Below are 22,708 nucleotides of genomic sequence, written 5' to 3' on the forward strand. Positions count from 1 at the left end.
GAAGATATTTGTAAGGCAGCATTTCAAACTCATGAAGGTCATTATGAATTTTTGGTGATGTCATTTGGTCTTACCAATGCACTGTCTACATTCCAAAGTTTGATGAATTCCATTTTTAAGAAATTCTTGAGAAATTGTGTGTTAATGTTTTGTGATGATATATTAATTTATAGCAAGACTTGGGAAGAACATTTTCAGCATGTAGATCAAGCATTACAATTACTCATAGATCATCAACTCTATGCTAACCCATCCAAGTGTGTTTTTGGTTTTAAGGAGGTGGAGTATTTGGGACACATAGTTTCACATGAAGGAGTAAAGGTGGACCCTAACAAAATTAAGGCTATAATGGAATGGCCTATTCAAAAAACTATTAAGAAGTTGAGGAGATTCTTGGGATTGATAGGATACTATAGAAGATTTGTGAAGAATTATGGTTGTATAGCAGCACCCCTTACAACTCTATTGAAGAAGGATTATTTTCATTGGAATGAATTTTCTAATGTATCATTTGAGCAATTGAAGAAGGCTATGTGTACAACTATAATGCTTGTCACTCCAAACTTCACCAAGGAATTCATTATGGAATGTGATGCTTTTGGAAATGGGATAGGAGCAGTTCTCATGCAATAAGGTCAACCAATTTCTTTTGAGAGTCATCAATTAAAAGGTAAAAATCAACTCAAACCTATTTATGAGAAGGAAATGTTAGAAATCCTTTATGCAGTTAAAAAATATAGGCCTTATTTAATGGGTTGACACTTCAAGGTTAAGAAAGATCATGATAGCCTAAAATATTTTTTGGAACAAAGACTATCATCAGAAGAGCAACAAAAATGGGTAACTAAGATGTTGGGATATGACTTGAAAATGTATACAAGAAAGAGAAGGAAAATATTGTGGTTGATTCACTTTCTAGGAAGGATGAAAAAGATGAAGCTTTATTGTGTGCCCTTTCAATATTACAAGAAAATTGGGTGGTAGAAGCTAAAGAAGAGTGGAAAAATGATGTTCCAACAAGTAATCTCATCCAGCAAATAAAAAGTGACCCTAGTAGTTCAGATAAGTTTTGTTTAATGAGAGATATTCTTTGGTATAAAGATTGCTTATATCTCTGCAAGAATTCCACTCTTAAATAGAATATTCTCAAAGAATTACATGAGTCCCCAATTGGTGGTCATTTGGGATTTTTGAAGACATATCATAGGATCAAGCAATATTTTTTTGGGGAAGCGCTAAAAGGTGATGTTTGTTGGTGTAAATAAGTATTTACTTATTACACTTTACTTAAGTTTACTTAGGTCAATACATTATTTTATTATTTACTAGTTTGACACCTAGGAGTTTGTATACTCTTATGAGTTGTCATGTTGACAAAACAAGAGTAAGCAACTCTAATTTAGCACATGGTGTCTACAACACAAGATTTTGCATATTTATCTAAGTTGTCATGTTGATAACATAGTAGTTTGCACTCTTAATTAAGCACATGGTGTCTACAAAATAATTTTACGTGACACACCTTTTTAGGCTTATCCTCTCATCATTGTACTAACTCCTATGCTTAATGGAGGATAATCCACACTTGGTGGACATATGCTTAGTTGTGAGGCTTATCATATTGCTAACTCCTAGACATTCTAGAAGCATTCTAGAGGCCTTTATATTTAGGCACTCCTAGTGTGTATGTACATCAATTGAATATCATATTGTTATTCTGATCATACTTTGGTCCATTATGTGCTTGCGCTTGAGTTCCTTGATCTTGGGTGATCTTTTCTCTAAGTAAAATTCTTACATGGCATCAAAGTTGAGGGAAATTATCTTCACATAGTCAGTGGAGATTATCTTCTTGCTTCACCTCTCGAAGGACCTTGACTCAGATCTAGAGTATCGCATTCATTGGGAGTGTGTAGATCTAAATTAGACCTCACCATTGCCTCTAGAGCATCAATTTAGTGAAATTTAACTATAAATTCACCTACCCTAGGCCATAGTCAAATTTGAGGCAAAAAAATTTTGCAAACTGGCACCCGAAGGGCCAATTTACAAATTTTGTATGATCATTTATTAGATCTGCAAAATTATTTTTCAAATCAATATTTTATTTTCTCTACAATTTTTTGTCATTTTTGAGGCATTTTTTCATTAAAAAAAATTAGGCCATCAAGCTTGCAGAGAAAAGGTTTTTGCAGGAATCAAGCGGTGAAACCCTGGCCCTCATAGGGAATATTCATTGTACTTGCAAAATATTCCTTAAATTTTTGCCATCAAATATTCCCACAACTTTCCAACCTAAAAGCTAAATTTTCAACCATAATTTGACCGCAACATTTCATTTTTTGGCTAACACAATGCATGACCACATTTTAACCCCGACAGTCTCAACTTTGTTTTACCCTTTGTGGGGTCCAGCATTTATTCATTGGTTTGCACCCAAACCCACTGCATGTGCAACTAATACATCTGCCCATCGATGCTGGCAATTTCAAAAACTCCATTTTTTGACCACTACAAAAACATCCCGCTAGTGACAACAAAACTTATCGGCACCATCTTCTAAAACACCAAAGTTGTTCTCTGCTCTGGCTAGCAACTCTTTCCTGGCCCTCATTAAATTTCATGGACTCCCCTTGGAACTATCTCTGTGCTCTTCCACTAGCTAAACTACCACACAACATCTCAATAGCCTACCAGCTCTACTTCATGATAGTGACTGGAGATCCACATAGACACACATCACCACCTACGAACAGCTCAGTCCCTCCATGCTAGCACGTAGTGACTCAATAGTACAAACCCACCCACATGAACCTCCTACACACATCAACCTAACATCGCAACCACCACATCATGTGATGACTCACCTACCACATAGACTATCAAATCTTTTTCCACGTCAACCTTTCATATAGCTGACATCAGTAGTGATGTCACTACCATGTCATCTAGAGGGAATCTTTTGTTGATGTCACCTTTTTCTTGTCTTAAATTTGATAGTCATTTGATAGTCATTTGTAGGCCCAATTAAACTATTGTGATGGTTGTTTAACCATCAAATTTAACCTCATAGTTTGTTGCCTAGACCCCTCTCTAGATTCAATTTTGATTTGACAATTTGACTTTGGGAGGCCATAACTTAGTCATCCAGACTCCAAATCAAGTGTGATTTTTTTATTTTGGATAGAATTTCCTAAACTTTCTTATGGTGCTATTCTTTTCCAGTTTTGGTGCATGGATTTGTGAAAAATTACATTTTTTGATGACTATACCTATCCAATCCTACATTTTGCAACTTCAAATGCTTTGTATGGGCTCATCTGGACACATTTTTAGGTTTCATTTTTTTTAAATGCTTAATGTTTTTTCTACTTTCTAGATCTGCAATTAGATTATAGTGTTGTGTGGACAAAAATATCACTTTAAGAATTATGTCCTTTTTTGCATTATATTGCTTTCATTACACTTCAAAATTGTTGTACATTTGAGCTACAGTGCTTAGTACCAAATTTGAACCTCAAAAGGTAGTTGTAAACAACAAAATCAAAAGACCACTTTGTACTTTTTGACAAGTGGCTTATTGTAAACACACTACATATAAAGTTCCAAAAGCATCATTTTTGGGGGGGTTCTTTGATTGAGTGAATACGGGGGGTGTGTCTTGTGTTCTTCTGTCTCTTTTTCCTCTTGTGCTCTTTTAAATTTCTACATCATGGGTTTACCTAAAACTCCACTTCTAACTTCACACAATTATACTACATAGAAAGATATTGTATGGAGTAGATTAATGGAAAAAGGTTTAAATCTATATCTTGATGGTACAATTAACAAACCCACTGATGCTACAACACTAGTTAATTGGAAAATTAAAGACAATCAAGATTTAGGAATTATTAGGAGTTGTGTTCATAGAGATCTCTTCTTCCACATTTCCAACTTTAAGGAAGCCAAGGATGCTTGGGACAAATTTGAAAGGTTGTATGGTAAGGTAGATGAAGAAAAGGGATTCTAGATTGAGGATGATCTACTTCTCTTGGATCCTAAGGATTTTGACACAATTCAAGACTATATCAAGAAAGCTAATGAATTGAGAGCACTACTTAAGGATTGTGGTAATCCCATAAGAATGATAGATTGATTCATCACATCTTGAAGAAGCTACCTTTAGAGTATGCATCTTTTTTTCAAGTTACAACACTCATAGGTTGACCATGGGAAGTGCCTTCACTAAGCCTACATTTGATGCATCTGCAGAAATGTCGATGTTGGAATAATCCAAATTGATAGATATGGGAATTCTCAAGTCATCAAAGACCAAAGCATTAGTGGCTAGTAATGAGAACCAATCCAATCAACATGGAAAAAGTTCAACCAACATTAAGAAAAAGAAATGGAAGCAAAAATCACAATCAGAGACACAACAATCTTCCTCCTCATAGCAGGGCAATTCTTCTTCCAACAAGAAGGGAAACAATGACAAGAAGGACAAATTATTTTGTGCATATTGCAAGAAACTTAATCATGATGAGCATCATTGCAAGACTAAGAGAATAGATGAGTTGGAAAACTTACTTAGGAAGAACAAAATTAGTGTGCCAAATGCTTCCAAGGATTCAACTCCACCCACTTCAAAGGGAAAAGGGAAAGCACTTATGACAGGTTCAAGTTCTTTAGGGGAATGGATTCTTGACCCGGGTACCTCATATCATATGGGTTCTTCGAAAGAACACTTTTCTTCATTGAAGCAGTCTAAGGTACCTCACATCTTTGTAGGGGATGATATAAAAATGGAAGTTGAAGGGAAAGGACAAGTTGAGATGGAAAATGGAGAGTTTAAAGAAGTTCTCTATGTTCCCAACCTTAGCTCAAATCTCATTTCAATCTACCAAATAACTCACTATGGAGGTGGCAAAAAAGTTGAGTTCCTTCTTGATCCTGTAATGGGCTGAAATCTTAGGGATGATTCATTGTCATAGTGGGTAAAGTCAATCATGACAAAAGGCTTTCTTCCTTTTCCCACTTTGTGCCTAAGTCTCCTTCACATGCCTTGTTTACTTAATCTCATTCACAAAGAAAATTATGGCATGAGCGGTATGGTCATCTTGCCTTCTACTATCTTAATCAACTTTACTCAAAAAATATGGTCAAAGGTCTACCTACAATCAAATTTTCTAAGGGTGAATGTTCAACTTGTTCAATGGATATGCATCTAGAAGAGAAGATTGATAAAGGGAAGTCTTGGAGAGCATCAACCACTCTTGAGTTGGTTCACATAGTTCTACTAGGTCCTTTTGCAATAACATTAGTTAGCAAGGGTCGATACATCCTCACTTTCATTGATGACTTTTCATGCTACACATGGGTCTATGTTCTTGATCACAAGAATGAAGTGTTTAATAAGTTTCTAGCCTTCAAGAGTCATGTTGAAAGGTAATCAAGGAAATCTATCAAGTTTCTTCATATGAACAATCAAAGTATATATGTGAACTCAAGAATTAGAGAATTTTGTGAACTTGAGGGTATTCATCTTTAGAATCTAGTAGCATTTAGTCTGTAAAAGACAAGTGTTGCAGCAATGAGGATTAGAACTCTTAAGTCTATGGCAAGTTACACGATTCAAACCAAGTCTCTTGATCCATCACTTGAAGCTAAAGCTATAAGTAGTGCCAATCACATAATTAATAAATCTCCTCATAATGTTTTAGATGGAAAAACTCCTTTTGAGGCATGGTGCAATAGAAAACCAGTTGTGAGACACTTCAAAGTTTTTGGTTATCTAGCATGGGAAAACATATCTTCAAGGGAATGCAAGGCACCACCGCCAAGGCCTTATACTTTCATTAGATATGAAGATAGTGTTAAGGCATATAGATTTATGGATCCTGAGACTCATGAGATTTTCATAGAGAGGAATGTTCACTTTGAAGAAATTTCACCTAGCTTATCCTCTAATCCTCTCTATACTTCATACATTATGGAAACTGATAGTGACAATAGTGATAGTGATTCAACAGATTTAGATATGTGGGATCCTATTGAAAAATGTAGAATAAGGTCACAACATCAACACATTCCACATGCATACATTGCTATAGTGTAGGTCCATGCAATTCAATATAGTTGGGTACACCTTGTATTCCAGTTCCAACCACAGGCGATGACTTCTTGATAAACATTTTAGGTTTGTTTGTGAAGTCCCACATAGTAGATTTGGGAGACATTCTTGATTATATACATCTTCTCTTTGATGAAGAAGATACTTCTTCAGTTGTTGCAAGGGCTCACTCTAACCTTCCTATCCATTCTCTACATGATGAATCTTCACAGGTTGATATGATTGTGGATCCTTATGTATAGCAGTTGTAGGAGGTCTCTTTATCATTTGAGGAGACACATGGTTCTTTGGAATATGTTCTACATCCATCCTTGCTAAATCCAACATTTTTATTTTCAATAGTATTGGAAGGGGTGATAGTCAATATCGACACAAGGATAGTTGCACAAGTTTTAGAGACACCATTCATCATTGGGATTTTTTCTACACATTGGGGAAGCATCTTGTATGTACCTATGACATTATTTCTTCCAAAGGGGAGGAACATTATTCAACAGTCACGAATCAACTTGTACATTAGAGTAGCTATCACTAATGGGTATTCTACATTTGTGGGGGGTGGGGGGGGGCTACCTTGTCTCCTTTCTTCTTCTTCTCTCTTTTGGTGGGGACATTTTCCTCTTTTCAGATTGTGTTCTTCTCATTATTCTTTATTGTATATACTTGATGAATGTCATAATGGGGGGATCTTGATAACTCCATCCATCCATGCACCTTTTTTTGCATCTCTTTTTTTGGGGGAGGTTTTTTCCCATGAGGATTTCCCTCTTTCTCTACTTTATGAGACATTTAATTGCATTTTGTACATGAGTACCTAACATGGCCTAGTAGCTAGGACCCATCATGCATTTTCATCCTATCTTTTGTAAGCTTAAGTGCATTCCCCTAAGTTGCACTTAAGGGGGGGTGTTGGTGTAAATAAGTATTTACGTATTACACTTTACTTAAGTTTACTTAGGTCAATGCATTATTTTATTATTTATTAGTTTGACACCTAGGAGTTTGTGTACTATTATGAGTTGTCATGTTGACAATGCAGAAGTAATCAACTCTAATTTAGCACATGGTGTCTACAACACAAGAGTTTGCATATTTATCTGAGTTGTCATGTTGAAAACATAGCAGTTCACACTCTTAATTAAGCACATGGTGTCTACAACATAGTTTTACATGACATATCTTTGTAGTCTTATCCTATCATCATCGCACTAACTCTTGTGCTTAATGGAGGATAATCCACACTTGGTGGACATGTGCTTAGTTTTGAGGCTGATCATATTGCTAACTCCTAGACATTCTAGAAGCATTCTAGAGGTCTTTATATTCAGGCACTACTAGTGTGTATGTACATCAATTGAATATCATATTATTATTCTAATCATACTTTGGTCCATTCTGTGCTTGTGCTTGAGTTCCTTGATCTTGGGTGATTTTTTCCCAAGAAAAATTCTTACAATGTTCAAAAGTTTGTGGCTTAATGCTTTTTTTGTCAAAGAAATAAGGGGGTTCAACAATTAAGACACTAGGTCTCTTGCAACCTTTATCTATTCCTAGCCAACATTGGGAAGAGGTATCCATGGACTTCATCATAGGGCTCCCCAAATCTAAATGTCATAATGTCATCATGGTAGTAGTTGATTGCCTCACTAACTATGCAGATTTTATTGCATTACCACATCCTTTTACAAGTATAGTGGAAAAAGTTTTCTTGGAGAATATCCAAAAGCTACATGGTACACCTAAGGTTATTGTTAGTGATTGTGATCCTATCCTTACTAGTCACTTTAAGAAAGATTTATTCTCATGTTTGGGTACTCAATTGGCTCATAGTTCTTCATACCATCATCAATCATATGGGTAAACTGAGGTTGTTAATAAATATTTGGAAGGATATATACATTGTTTCACTTTAGAAAAACAATCTCATTTACCCTACATGCCAATATAAAAGGCTCATTTATTAAACTGAGACATAACATGTGTACCTTATGTTGAATGCGATCCTTGAGACTACCCAAGAATAAATCATTCAAGTTCTCCTCTATAATTGTATCCACTCTTAAGGATAGATTTTGGAATTGTTGAATATAATCCTTAACTGATCCTGTTTGTTGAAGCTTAGCAAGTTGGCTAAAGAAGTTTTCTATCACACTATTTCTATATTGTGCTTGGAGTTCTTATATAAAAATTGACCATGATACAATGAGACCCTTTTTTCTCCTATCAGTACAAAGCTAGTGATACCAAATGAATTGATCTAGTTCTAGATATAAGGAAGCCATCGTAACCTTTTGTCCATATGGGATTTGATGTATTTCAAAAAAAAACTTCATTTGATTTATCCATGTTAGAGGATCCTTGCCATCAAATTTGCATATATCCACCTTTGGAAAAAAAATTCCTCAATCCCATAGGATTAATAAAAAAAATTTGGCACTAAGTGCTGATCACCACCACTCCTCCACATCGAGCTGCCCAAGCACTGCTCCTCCATGTCGAGCCACTTGAGTTCCACCAAGGTGCCATGCAGGCCAAGCTCCACCTTCCTGCCACCCTTGCTCAGCTCTGTCGCCGCACTGGCAGTGAGTTTTTTTTTTAATTCTTTTTTTTTTTATTAAAAAAAAATTCTTCTTCTAGGGGCCTTGTCAATTTTTTTGCATTAACTTGAGAATATGAGGGTATTTTTCCAATCTAAAAGAAGCATCAAAAAGCTAGTTCCAAGATAGAGATGATGGAGCAAAAAAAAATTGGATTTTTTTCCAAATCGATACCTAGTTTGGTGTCTGAAGTCTGTTGATGGATTCTATCTTCTAGGGGGCATAACTTCTTCATTATAACTCCATTCTTCATTCTCAAAAAAGTGTTGAAAAGATCTTCTTGAGAACATTCCAAATTCTTATTCTTTTCACTAGTATTTGGTATCAGGTATTTTTTATTCATATCTAAATTTTTTTTGCTCTTCTCTCATTTATGCAATCTATTTGTAAGCTGAGATTTAGTTTATTGCATTGTGGGGGGTGTTTTTATATTATTTTCTATTGTTATATTAGTATATCAAAAAAACATAATAAACCTTTTCTAAAACAATGGCTGAGACCACTTCTTCTCTAGAACTTTTGACCCCTCATAATTATCACACCTAGAAGACCTCGATGACTCGGCATCTCCGATCAAAAGGAATGTGGTCATGTTTAGATGTAGTGCAGCCTTATTTTCAAAATCCTCTTGAGATCATGCAACATTGAAACAAAATGGATGAGGGAATAGGATTGATCGCATTACAAGTATCAGATAGTTTACAATTTTATTTGGATGAGTGTAATACTCCTCTAGATATGTGGACCAAGCTTCATGGCTTGTTTGGTATTGTAAATGAGTTTAGCACACTTTAGATAGAGATAGAGCTTACATCACTTGTGTTGGATTCCTTTATGACTATTGATGACTTCTTGATGAAGTTTACTCAACAGAGATCCTTGTTGTAGGCTTGTGGAAAGACAAAGACTAATACTGAGTGCATCTATTTGATTCTCTCAAAGCTTTGAGGGAATTTTCATATATTTGCTTTCACATTCTATTCCACCAAAGATGCTTTCAAGAATTGATTTTTTATGCCTTCTTTTGAGGTATTTTGTGATTGCTTAACTCATAAGTAGTCCAAGCTCACTTAGATGGATTCACTTAAGGTTCATAGTCATACGCATTTCTTACCAAGTCACCTCAAGATATACAGAAGTAGAAGCTAAAGCAGATATCAGATTCCTCTTCTCAGCACTCTACTGGTTCATCATCTTCTTCAAAGAAGGATAAAAAGAAGATTGAGACTCCTACCTATTCCTATTGTCAAAAGGGACCTCATGATGAGTCACATCATTTTTAGAAGAGATTTGATGGCTATGAGAAAAAAATTATAGATTTGCACTTCTTCAGAAGAGCACTATTTCATCTCCATCCTCTTCTACCTCATAGGGGTTTGCCTTTCAATTTTCTTCCATTTCTTTGACATCTACACTAGATTTTGGATAGAGTCATGCATTACATGCATCCATTGTATCCCCTTCCCAAGTCCCTTGGATACTAGATTTAGGTGCTTCTCACCATCTGGCATCTTCTCAAGGGGTCTTTTCCTCTATTGAGGCTTCTCCCATTCCTCATATTCTCATGGGGAATGACACTACCCTAAAAATCTATGGGAAAGGTTCAGTTCACATTCAAGATGGCACATTCAATGATGTATTGTATGTTCCATCTCTATCTACAAACCTTCTCTCAATGTCTCAGATTAAACACAATGGATCAGGGAAGATAGTTGAGTTCACTGTAGATTCAGTCTACATTCAGGATAGTGCAATAGGAGGCCATATTGCTATAGGGACAGTTGATTATACCACCTATTTCTACACCTTCTCTTTCACGAGAGAATCATGTGGTGCGGTTAGGACAGTTGAACCTTTGTATTGTCCCTGAGATCCCTATTTTGACTACCACACCACATCCAGTTGAGGTCTTTTCTCTTTAGTAAGACTCTTCTTCAGCTCTGCCTAAACCTCCAGCTCCTTTCATTGAGCCTCTAGGTGCCCTTTTTGAGGATTCTACAAAGGACATTCATCTCATCTTTCATGATAGTTTCAGCACACCTGAATTGGGGATTCCCTTTCATGATACTCATGTTTTCTCCTTTGAGCATCAGTTAGGCCTTCCAATCATTCAGTGGTTTCCTTGTTCTATGCCCTTGTTTCTTTCGTATTAGAGTTCCATTGGTTCGTTCATTTTTATAGGGGCTCCATCATTCTTGGGGGTTTTTGATGTCTCGTCTCTCTCATGGGGGGTTGGTTGTACTTATGGTTTTGAGAGAGTGTCTTGAGCCAATTTCTTTGTTGTTTTTTCATCTCTTTTTGGAGAGGATTTTTTCCCACTAGGTTTTCTCCTTTGTCTCTAGTTTATAGAGGTTTCCTTGTATTGGGTACTTGATCAAGCCTTGTTGTTGAGGCATATTTCTTGCTTTCATAGTTGTGCTAGGTTAGCTTTTCCCCTTCGCTTAGCTTAAGGGGGGGTGTTAGAGTAATATTGTGTTTCCTTGCTACTTAACTCATTTTGATTTAACTAGTTAAGTTATTACTCTTTAGTGCTTAATCTTTCTCTTAGGTGCATTAATAATTAATTCTTTTATTAATTATTAATGTGCAACCTAGCTTTCTTAGGCTTTAGAGTTTTGTTCACCTTTAAGGTTGAACTCTTGTAATTGTTTTTTATCTCTTCCATTTTCTAAGAATACACTAGCATATTTTTTAGAGCAAAACCCTTGCCTCCTCTCATCTTTTTCTTTTGTGACAAGTTTTTTGCATGTAGGTATTCAAAGGCTTTGTGGATTTGTTTTGATCAAATCCTTCATTTGGCTTTTCTAAAACATGGATTATCTTAATCTTCAAATGTATCTCCACACCAAGATTTTTAGTACTAATTAATGGACCCCCAAAATAACTTTTTTCTCTTTCAAAGGGGCTAAGGAAAGGGTACCCTTTGTCTCCTTTCCTATTTATCCTAATGTTAGAAGCCCTAGGAAGATCATTCCAACCTACCTATTCTAAAAAATGGCTTAAAGGAATTCAACCAACTAGGGATGATGAACAACCTACCCACCAACAATTTTTGGATGAAACAATGCTATATGGGGAAGGCATCATATCAAAAGCTAGAAACATCAAAAGAATTCTAAACATTTATATGGATGTGTCAATTTAGGAGATCAATTTGGCCAAATGAAAAGTCTTCTTTTTCAACACCAATCCTTCATCAAAGGTATGTATCAAGAAGGCCCTAAATTGAAAAGGAACTTTTCCTTGCAAATACCTTGGTATCCATCTAGACACAAAAGGAAACATTTAGCCAACTGGGATGGTTTAATAGGAAAGATAGTTTAGCAAGAATCCAATAATGGAAACGAAAATGACATACATTGATAGGTAGATTAACACTGCTATAATATGCTCTTACTAGTATCATATCTACCACCTTTCAGTCTCTAGCCTACCATCTTGTAAAAAAGATGCTTTGAACAAAATATTTAGGGACTTCATATGTCAAGGAACTGATAAAAAAAATAGAATTTCATTAATAGCTTGGTAGAAGATCTATAGGCCTAAAAAAAATAGAGGTGTTGGGATAAGAAACCTTAAAGAGCAAGCCTTATTCCTTGGGGAAAAACTTTTATGGAAAATGTTTAAGAACCCACACTTGAAATGGGAAAGAATACAATATGTAAAATACCTTGATCCAAATGATCCCCTTTGTCTCCTTAGGACCAAATCTCCCCCAGCGAAATTTGGTATATGGAATTTTATCATCAGATGTAGATTCATCATCTTAGATTAAGATACTTGCAAAATAGGGAAGGGAGATACGGTGAGATTATGGACAAACTCTTGGGAAGGTCATCCAATTATTAATAAGATAGGTAACTTTCATAAGATAAGAGAAACCCTGGAGAGTTATTGGGGTCCTTACCTTTGTAATTATGTGGTTATAGACAAATCATCTCCTGAAGGTTGGCAATGGAAATCCTTCCATAACTTCAATGTTCCCTAGTCAGAAAAGGACTCTCTTCTATCCATCCTTAAAAATAAAACCTTTCTTATCTAAATACATATATAATATATATTAGTTGTCTTGGATATTTTGGCTTAACATTAGTTATAATATGTTGTTAAAAGTTAGAGTCATTTCAAATTTAATGTCTTATAAAATTATATATTAAATTTTATTAATTCATTTTCTTATTTATTTTAATTAACTATATATAATTTTTTGGATGAGTAAGAGGCTTAATTATTATCATTATTAAGCTTAAATAGACTTAAACCCAAATTTTATATTATCATATATATAGAATAGAAAATATGTCAAATGAAATATATATTCTATTTATATTTTTTGTATTAATTATAGAGTAGCCAAAAAAAGAGATAACCAAAATACAAGATACCCCAGGAGAGGCCTCACATAGATCGTATCAGTGATCCATCAAAGTTCACAATATACCAAATACTACATAGTTCTAAATACATCACATGATCAGAAAGTACAATAGAGAACAACAAAAGAGGAGAAAGCTAGTGTAGTAGATGCACATATGACTGAACCCATGTGGTCCATCCTTTCAAGCCTTCAATCCAAATGATGCTCATCCTATCCTGAGACTAGTCCACCACATGAATCTTCGCATCTAACACATTTTTGTTCTTCTTGATTTCTTGGTTAATCTTTTCCCAAAAGTAATACATATAATCTACTTTTTAAATATATTATATATAATTTCAAAAATGTATATTTATTAAAGCTTATTATATTTATTAAAATTATTTAAAAAGATTAAAAAATAAAAAAATTAAATAACTTAAATATATTATACATACCCAAAAATAAACACAATAAAAATATCAAATGTTATTTAAAAACAATATATAATTTTTATTAGTATTTATTAATATACTCTTTAGAAACATTTCAAATATTTGTAAGTCTTTAAATTTTTAAGTGGTTTATTTGTTTTCAATTTCTAGATATAAATAAAAGTTGAGGGTGACATGTGTCTTATGAGAGGTACATTCAGTACAAATTAACATGACATGTTCTTTATTGTGGATAGAAATTTGTATTTTTTGTTGACCAATCAAATGAAAGAAAAAAAATAGATTTATTTAATCATTTGAAAAATAAAATAGAAATAAACTATAGAAAGGTCATTTAATGTTTTTAAATTCAGTGATCTCAATGGTTGATTTAATTGGAATTTTTTTTTTGATGAATAGTCATTTTTTATTAAAAAAATATACTCAGGTTACAATTCACAAAAAAGGGGTCAGGGGATACAAGATCACCCTGCAATTGAGTTCACACAGCTGAAGTCGGACTAAAAACATGGCCATAGCCGAAAATAGAAACTATTCATAAAAAAAAAATATAAAGCCACCTCAAGCTGCCAAAGTAGTGGCAACCAAGGGTGGTGGATCATCTTTATCATGAAAACCCCAATCATCTTTGGGACTGGGGGGTGGGCTGGGAATAGTCCAGCCATATTTAGCAGTAGCAATAACAAGAGGATCAGTGGCAACCTCCGCATCTTTAACCTCTAGCCGCAGAGGAGAGATCGCCAGGTCCAAGCAAGGCTACTTCCCAAAATGCACCCGATGAGTACCAGGAGGAGGAGCCGAGGACCAACCAGAGCCACCACGAGATGAGGAAGCTAAGCAGCACCTCCATCCACCATCACCACCATTGGGAGGGTGGTGGCAAGAAGCTTGGGAGTGTGGGGTGTGCAAGTGGTGACCTAAGGAATGGTGCTAAGGATGGTGTCCATGAGGCATTGAGGTATCTATCAAGGCATCATGAGGAACTCTGGCAATAGTGCAGGAAGCATTGTCCTACTAGTTTAGCAGCTCCCGCAGGTGAGCTACCTCAAGGGCAACTTAGTTAGCTGGCACTTGAATATGCATAATTGCATTATTACAAATGCATGCCTTAGTGTACATAGCAATGTTAACATCCAAAAAAATATGTGAAAAGAAAAACATTCCTATCTTTCCATAGAAAAAACATAATTTCTAGCCTGAAGGTATGCCAAATCTGGGTGAAATTTTGAGGAATTTTGGGGGAGTCACCCAGCAAGATCATATGCCAAGAAACTATTTCAGGCCTGAATTGCTTGAAACAATCAAGAATTTGGTGTCAATAATTTTGAGCACACTTACAACACCAAAAAATGTGCAAGACTCTGGTTGTCCACAAAAGGGGCACTTAGGATCAAGAACCCCAATGTGTTTGAGCTGGGGCCCTAGGGGAAGACATTGGAAGGCCAGGCAACAAGAAAAATACACAATCTTGGGTTATTTATAGCATTCCAAATGGTATCAAAGCATTTTCTCCAGTGAGAAAGAGAAGATTGCAAATGCCATCTCTGGTTGAGCATGTCCACCATCGAAAGATGGGGTGAAAGCCATTAGTATCCCAAATTTGGCTTGTAATTGGAAACTGGAGTGGCAGGATACCACTTCCAATCAAGCCACCAAGGTCAAATAGACTAAATCCCCACTTTATGAACTAAGTGAACAGGGATGGAAGAGAGTAGAAGGTCAAAAGTTTTTCAATCTAAATGGATAAGGCAGTACTATACCTACATATCTTTCTAGGTCCTAAAACTCATGGTGACCCTTGAAAAGAGGTCCTTAGGAATTCTGATGCCCATTTTGAAAAAACACAGAGCATTGGCACCTTAAGTCTTAGCAAGGGGAGTACCCTGAATAGAAAATAGGGGAGACCACCAAATGTTCTGCTAATTCAAGGAGAGGCCATTGAAAATTCATCTCTAGCCTATCGAAGCTAGGGCTTAACAGCCTCCCAAGCTTTCCATATGCTCTTGATGACAAATGAGCCTCGTATGGCCACTAGTTCATGCATGATAAGAAGGATTTGGAAGCAAATCCCCTTCCATGCTGACCTATTAATAGGAAAGCTAGAAGAAATGCAATGCTAAACCAAAATCTTCCAAGCTTCATCTCTAGAAATAGCTTGAATAATCCATTTTGCACAAAGAGAAAGGCCTTGTTTGTGGGTGGAAAGTAGGCCAAGACCACCAAATTCTTTTGGGAGACAAAAAAAATCCCAAGCAACTCTATGAAAGCCATGATGATTAGAACTAGAGGCCCAGAGAAAATCCCTAAGCAATCTTTCCAGCTTCAGATATGAAGCTTTGGAGGGAGACCAATAGGAGGAGTAATACACATGAGTGGCTGCCAAAATCTTTGAGCAAATCTACAATTTTCCAGCAAGGGAGAGCAGTTTTGTGATCCAATAATCAAGCTTCTTGCTAATCTTGGATAGTACAACATTCCAAAGATCCATAGGTGAAGCCTAGAATGCAAAAGGAATGCCAAGAAAGTGGAAGATTTCCCCGTGTGTGACCCATTTCTACTCAAACTGGGTGAGCCAAGGTGGAGCTGGCAAAAATGACTGACGAAAGTAGAGTGTTTTATGCCATTGAATTGTAGAACCAGAGGCTTGACAAAAGGTGTCCAAGCAACTTAAAGCATTATTGATGTTTTCTTTGTCCTCTAAAAGAGTAAGAAAGGAATCATCAGAAAAGTTTCCACTACCTAACTAGGAGGATGATTCACGAAAGGAAATGCCACAAACCAGTCCTAAAGACATAGAATGAGCTAGAAAATAGCCAAAACCTTCAACAGGAAGGACATAAAGTGTAGGAGCTAACAGGAAACCTTGCCTAATTGAAAAAAAATTCTAAAAGCCTTAGATAGTGAATTATTGATGGTAAAGTAGGCATTAGCATCTCCACAGACTAAAGGAAATTGGGACCAAAACCTAGAGCCTAGAGCATAGCCAAGATGAGGGACCATTCAACGCAATCATAGGCTTTAGCAAAATCTATCTTTAAAAAGATAGCCTTCTAATTGGACTTGCGAGCCCATTCCATTCCTTCCCAGATAGCAATGATGTTATCAAGAATATATTTGGACTTGATGAATCCAATTTGCTCAGGCCACACAATTAAAGGCAACATGTGCCTAATTTTGAGAGAGAGTGCCTTAGCAATAATTTTATAAGACACATTCAGAAGGGTAATGGGTCTCCAATTGCATATGTCCTTTGGATCACCGGCTTTAGGTATGAATTTGATATTTCCTTTATTTATAATGGCTCCTAAGCTTTTAGAATGATATGCTTCAAGATAAACTTTGCATAGATCAAGACCTAAATGCTCCCAGAGGTGTTTGTATAATTCACAGGGAAACCCATCACATCCAAGGGACTTATCATTAGCCATGGAATAGACCACCTCTTTAAGGTCTTGGAGGGAAAGAAGTTGCTCACAGAAAGCATGTTGCTCAACTGCTAGGCAGTTTGGAGTAATAAAAATACACTTTCTGAGAGCTTCCTCCTAAGCAACTAAATTTCCCTGTGAAGAAAACACGTTCTCATAGTGATGAACAAATGCTTGTAGGATGTTAGGGAGACTAGATAGAACAACATTGCTTTTTTTAATCTTTTTAATCCCAACATTGATATGACAAGCTTGAAGAGCCTAAGAAAACTCCTTCAAGGCTTTGATGCCAACCTCCAACCAATGAAGATAGGCTTTGATTTGGGCTCCGCAAGCAACATAGTTATCAGCAAAAAAAATTTCATGGTGAAGCTTGGTAAGCTGAATTTGTAAATCCACATCAAAGGGATTGAGGGTGAGAGCCTCAAAGGCTTTTCTGAGGGCAAGCATATTGGCTTCATATGACCATTTTTTGAACATTGCCAATTGATGCCCATAAATGCGCAGGAACCAAGCAGTTCTGGTAATGGCATCATTCCACCATTGAATCCATCCCCTTTTAGAATGCAAATGTGGCTCTAAATTCTAGACACATAGGATGAGTGAGATGGTGGAAGCATGCATCAGCACAGATGTGTTGAGGAAGAACTAAGACTTGGCCACCCTCGGGACAACTATTTGCCAAGAAATGACAAAATAAATGTGATAGTGGTTAGATAATGTCACATCTGGCAGGGGAATGATAGGTAGATCTTGATCCTTAGAAAAAGAGAAAAAAGATTGTGCAGTGCTCTTAGCATGATCGTGGCATTTTAATATGTGGTCAAAGCTAGATCAAAAGTTGGACCAAGTGTGCCAAACCCCACTATCCTTGTGGTAGTTAGTATTGAGATCAAAAAGGCCCAATTTATTGCACATGTAATACTAGGCTTGTCTTTCCCCAGCTATCCAACGAAAAGGAAAAATGCCATCTTTGTCAAAGGCCACTTCAGCCATATTGAAGTCCCCACACATGACCCAAGTAGCTAGAGGCAAATTGTCAGCCAGCCAAGCCCATATCTGGGATCTTTCCATAGCATCATTGGAAGCATAAACATTAATGACTCCAAAAGAATGATTGTTAATGGAAAACAAAAACCATATAATTCTATACGTGGGGTCATAACTGTGCAAAATAATAGTAGAATGAAGGTGACATGACAAGAGAGTAACTACACCACCTTGGCCAGCTTCGTACTGAGAGGAAAACATAATGTCATCCTGCCAAATGATGTAGCACACCGAAGAAAGCATGAAACCAAAAATCTTAACTTCTTGCAAATAGAGAAAATCTAAATTACCAAGTTAATGACAGACATCCCGAACATAGTACTTTCTGGGGAGGTCTATGAGACCTCGAACATTCCATGATAGGAAGTTCATGAAAACTCTTCCATGTCATCTTTGTCCTCAAGAGAGGAGTAACTATTTTGCAAGAAGGTAGAAACATGGTTGAAATTAGATGGAAAACCCTCTGAACTTACAGCCTATCATTTTACCTCTGGTATCTTTGCACGTCCAAGAGGACTGTGAGAATGCCACATCATTGGTGGCACTATGGAAGAAGCGGCAAGAGGAGTACGCACCCCAATCAAGGCAAAAGCCCTAGCCACCACCTTTATCCCCTACATACCATTAGGGTTTGAAAATAGTTAAACCCCAAAGTAGGTCCCTTTTCCACCTCTTGTGTCCCTACACTAGTTGGAATTGACACTCCTATGGGGATAGGAGGAACCGCGGTGACTGCCATATGGGATGTAGTGCCTGCCCCTAGTTCACATTTCCATTGTCAATACCAAACTCTTTTAGGTTAGTTATGCTTATGATTAGAAGCATTGTTTTAAGATTATCAGATATTGTTTTACATTCAATTGATTATATGATGAGATTACTTGGTACTCTATACTTCATGTGTGTATGATGATTATCATAGTGTTTGCAGTTATTGATGATGATTAGTTAGATGGTTATTGTACATGTTTTCTTATGAATACTTACCCCACACTTGCATGTGTATGGTGTGTGTGTTTGATTTCTTTATGTATGGTGTTTCTGATGTGGTTAAGGAAGGGAGTCATAGTCATCTGCTAGTCGAGATCTACACGATGCACCACTTCCTGCCATTTCCTGTTTAGCTTAGAATATTGTGTTTGTACATGCATGGATTTTATGTAGGTTGTAGGTACCAAGTATCAACTTCCCTGAATTGCTAGGATGAGGTACCCTATCGCATTATCTCAATGGTAAGAGAGGGGAGATGCATTCTTGAGTTCAAATCTCAACCCTTTAAGCCATTTGTCCTAGTTGATAATTAGGACAAGTATCTGAGTCGAGTACCCTCTGAATGCGTCGAATAATGTTAATTCATGATTATAACCCTTTAGTTTGATTTTGCATGTGTTCTTCTATGATGGGTTTTTGTACGTTGTTTATGAGTCCTTGGTGTATTTTCTATTAATTAAGTCTAATTAAAGGATTAATTAATGATTTAATTTAATGGAAAATTATTATGACATTTTAATATTTAATTGTATTTAATTAATTAAGAAATTAATTAAATAAGAGAATTAAATTTGAAGATAAAGTTATAAGTTTAAATTTAGAATGTGATAATATTTATTTAATTTAATAATAATATATTTAGAGTTCATTTTTAGATAAATACTAAATATTATTATTATTTAAGTTAATAAATGTTTTATCAATTAAGTTTCTAAAATAAATTAAAAGTAAAAAAATATTAAACTATTAAAAGTTTAAGATCGCTTGATCTAAGCATGAGTTTAAATATGAGAAATTAATTAAAAGAAAAAATAAGTGAATATAATATTGTAAGTGCACATGAGATTAAAAGTACTAAATTAATTAAAAATAGAAGTCAAGTGGAAAATTAAATAAAGTAATTTAATTATTCTTTTAACGTGCATGAAAAGATAAAAGAAAGATTAATAAAAGCTAATTTTAGAGTTAACTCTGGTGAGCATGGAGTTCTCTCGGGTGAACTCACAATTAGTTCCCCGATTTAAGGAGAGAGAATCCTTTATCACAATTGAAGGTTCATTTTAGAAGGATCGTAGATTTTGGACACGGATTTTGGGACACGAATTTTGGAGATGAACTTGGACGTGAATTTTTGAAGCAAATTCTCTCATAGTTTTCAAGTGGTTTTCGTATTAGCATCAGGTTCAGGTAGGGTCTTGTGTTTTGATCATTGATTAATCACGTAATTTCCTTTCATGTCTTCTTCGTGCCTTTGGATTGTAAATCTGAATTCTCTATGATGAAACCCTTAAACGTTTCAATATTGTAAATTGTTAAATACTAGCCAATGTCTTCTGCATGCGTAGAAATTGGATAAGTAATCAGAAACCCTCGTTACATAGATTAAAGAGATTAGAAATCTAATTGGGAAGGGGTTGAAATTGGAAATGAAAATCTTATATTGAAAATTCGAATAATTGGAAGTGTTTCCTCTATTAGACTATATTTGGAATTATATTTAAAATAATAATAAAAATAAAAAATAATTAATTAATTATAATAATAATAATAATATGCATTTTATTACTCTTGAAGGTGAATGATTTTAAAAGTTTTAAATTAAAAAAAAAATTTAAAAAGGGGAAAAAAAAAAGAAGATTAAATATGATTTGGGAGGAGGTGGGTTCCACCCCCCCCCCATTTACCTTTTTCCCTACCCTATATTTGGCGGCTCATGCGATTGCAATAAATCGCATACTGTACCTACAACTTTATTAAGTCATATTTGATTGTTTTTAAATAGCCACATGGCTATAATTCAAAATCGGCGGGTTTATAAATGTGTTAAGTTTCATTAAAAGTTTTTTATTATTATATTTATTATAAACAATGTTTTTATTTTAAGTTTTGTATAAAAGTTACAAATGGTATTAATATTGTAATTCAATTTAATAATACTTTTATTAATATAAAATTTATTAAGTAATAAAATTTTGTATGCGGTTTTATTTATAAATTTAGTTTTTCCAAAAAGTTAATAATATGAAAATTTTAGATTACTTGTTATTTAATAAAATTTATTAGTATTGAATGGTTTAATTATTAATTAATAAGATTTGTAATATAATTTTATTAATTAATAATTAGTAAATATTATTTATTAAAACAATTTTATTTATAATTTATTATTATGATTAACAATATTATTTAGTAAAGAAAATTGTTAACAGATATTGAATATTAATTAATTATTAATTATTAATTTAAAAAGGAAAATGGATATTGGAATTAATTGGAATTAATGATAAAATCATGATAATTGTATCAATTATTTAAAAATTCGATTATTAATGAAATTGGGGTTATTTTTACTTAATGATCAATTATTATTATAAATGATTATTAATATTTTTAAATCATGATGTGATTACTTCTACTATAAGAATGTGAAAGGGATTAATTTGTAAGGGTAGATTATGAGTTATATTGGTTTAAAAATTACATTTGACTAGAAATGAAAACCTTATTGTTTAACATGTTTTCAAATCAACCCAAACTATGAAATTGTATTGTTCTGATTGTACTGTCTATGTTTCTTTTGGGGTTTTTGGCTATAGATTAGCATTGACCAGTCCTAGGTTGTTTACCAGAGGCTCAAGGGTTATGCGATTGTGATGATATGATGAGTTGGTCTCGATCTTTCTAAACCCAACCATGGAAATGTGATTAAGTATGCTCTATGTCATGTTTCTATGTATTGTTTGTTATTGCTTTCCAGTTTCCTTGTGTGAAGCTAAGGTGTTTTAAGTGATTTGTTCTTGATGATGTCATGTTGTGACATGTTTGACTTGACCATTTTGGAGTCTTCGATCAGTATTATGATTTATTATTGGGATACTTTCTGGTTGCTCGTTGGAGAACCATTGGATATTGTGATTTATCATTGATGCCTTTAGTTGCTGATAGAGAATTGTTGTGATCATTATGATTATGATTTGCTACTTTCTAATTTCTTGTGGGGAACTGATGTGATTATTGTGGCTTATCTTTTGATGCTTTCTAATCGCTTGTATAGGGCTTAGGTGATTTTTTGATTTGTGATTTCATGAGCCTAGGGTAGGTTATCTATGTGTAGTGCCGAAAGTGGCTTGCAATGGGGGTCGGGGCCCTAAGTGGCTACCAGGGTAACTCATTGTAAGTTGTTTTAATAAGTGATAACATTTACACTAAATGAGAGTAAAATGAACCTAACAAGATTAATTGTATGTTCTCTCCCATGCCTTGAGTGCTAGTACAGACTAGGATGGGGTAGAGAGAATGCTTGGTTATGACCTTGCATTTTGTAGTATGGCTCGTCAATATGAGAGGATACTAGTGGCCACAGGGATCATTAGGGATCCAGGATTCCTAAGGGATTGCTTGGGTAACTTTTGCGATGACACTTTCCCACTTGCATAGTAGATTCCTACGTGTCTGTGTTGTGCCTCTGGGTCTAGATGTCGATCTATGTGTTGGAACCTTTGAGTTAGTATACTTATAGGATTTTTGGACTTAGAGAGTATTTGTGCTATATGATTTGATATCTTTTTTGGGACTTGAGACTATCTCCTCAGCGTGGTGGGAGTGGACCATTTAGGTTCCACGCGATCGAGTGGTATTGCTTTTTACTCTTACCATTTGAGATCCTTCCATAGTCACCGTGGCTACAGCTTCTTGGGATGCTTATTTATCATGATCAG

The sequence above is a fragment of the Cupressus sempervirens genome, chromosome 2 (assembly GCF_028749045.1).
Source record: "Cupressus sempervirens isolate cs-2001-9-10 chromosome 2, ASM2874904v1, whole genome shotgun sequence".
NCBI lineage: Eukaryota > Viridiplantae > Streptophyta > Pinopsida > Cupressales > Cupressaceae > Cupressus > Cupressus sempervirens.